The sequence below is a fragment of the Galeopterus variegatus genome, unplaced genomic scaffold, assembly GCF_000696425.1.
Source record: "Galeopterus variegatus unplaced genomic scaffold, G_variegatus-3.0.2 Scaffold11984, whole genome shotgun sequence".
NCBI lineage: Eukaryota > Metazoa > Chordata > Mammalia > Dermoptera > Cynocephalidae > Galeopterus > Galeopterus variegatus.
Window position 1 is genome coordinate 3394 of NW_007738095.1, and position 1453 is coordinate 4846.

At 39.8% G+C, this 1453-nt stretch overlaps 1 protein-coding gene across 1 annotated transcript in view; it reads right to left on the reverse strand.

Moving 5' to 3' along the window:
• LOC103610891 (leucine-rich repeat-containing protein 37B-like) overlaps positions 1–1453 on the reverse strand; it is a 15718-nt gene that overhangs the window by 3245 nt on the left and 11020 nt on the right. Inside the window, exon 3 of the mRNA XM_008594954.1 lies at positions 331–402. The gene's annotated coding sequence lies outside the window, so the exon portion shown is untranslated. The remainder of the gene's footprint in view (positions 1–330; positions 403–1453) is intronic.

Below are 1453 nucleotides of genomic sequence, written 5' to 3' on the forward strand. Positions count from 1 at the left end.
TTCCTCCCTTTTGGGGGATCCCTTACCAGTGGGGACCTTCACAATCTCTGTGCTGGGGCTGGTCCCCGGCAGGATAGTAAAAATTTTTTAAAATAATAATAATGAATTCAACTGAGAAGGAAAGTTTAGGCTGAGAAATGAGACAGTGACCAAAAAATTACTCCAAAAAGGAAGCATCCTAGAAGCAAATAGAATAAAACACATTAATTTGCTGAACTCCAAATATTCATTTTGATTGAAGCAAAAAAATTAATACTATAGGGAATCAGTTAAACCCAGATCTAAAATTTTCTCAAGCCATGTATTCGTATCTGAAGAGGATATACTCACAGTATCTCAGTCCAGCGGTATGCTTCCCATGCATTGTCATCAATGGAATAGGCAGCGTTTCCTTGGAAATTTCTGTGAAGAAACACAGTTCACATCCTTGAATTGGTAGGAAAAGAATGAACAGAAAAAGTAAAAGAGTCATGGCAACCTCATGGGGGATATTCAAATACGGAAAACACTAGCTTCTAATTTCCAGAGCTATCAGCCTCCCAGTTGGCAGAATTAATAAAGAAATAATGTGGGGTCACAGGCACAAACCATGAAGCATCTCCTCACAATCTTAAATTCCTATCTGTCCAATCTTTTGGAAAGATAAAGCCAGTTAATTACTCTGAATGTAAGTATTTTTTCTAAAACACTATGTGTCTAAACTGACTCCTTGTACAAATCAGTAAGAAAATGGTAAACAATTCAACAGAAAAATGGGTAAAAATATATTATCAGCAAAGAAGAATAAAGAATCCCCATGCCAAATAACACCAAAGCTTTGGCTAAGAGCTCTCTGTAGAAACCTTTCCAGGTACTGGAAGGGTGAGGGCAATTAGAAATTAAAGGGTCTAATGTGCTGACATGGAAAGAACTCTTAGACATACTGTACAGAGAAAAAGCACAAATCACTGAGCAATAAATAAAGCATCAACTCATTAGGGAAAAAATGTGAAGGAAAGAGATTGGAAGGAAGGACGTACACCAAAATGTCAGTGTTATCTTATGGGAGGGAGTGAGGTCAGAGGTAGGGTCTGGGGGCCCAGTAGTCAGCCTCAACCTGCTCAGTCCTCTTACCAGGTTCTTGACTCTGCCACAGGAAAGAATTCAAGGGCAGAGTCACAGACAGTGAGAACAAGTTTAATATAACATAAGAAATACAGATTCCACGAAGAGAGTGCGGCACAGCCCAGAGACTGAGCAGAGCCCACACCAAGTTTAATACAAAAGTTAAGTTCACTACAGACATCAAGTCTGACCCAAAAGCTACAAAAACATGCTTAAAGTTCAATACAAAGTGCAGGATGGCTCCAGAGGATGAGCAGCGCTTGCTGAAAGCAAGACAGATACAAAATAAAACATACACACCTCAGCCAAGTGCAGCCACCTCCAGAGGATGAGCAGCGCTTGCTGAAAG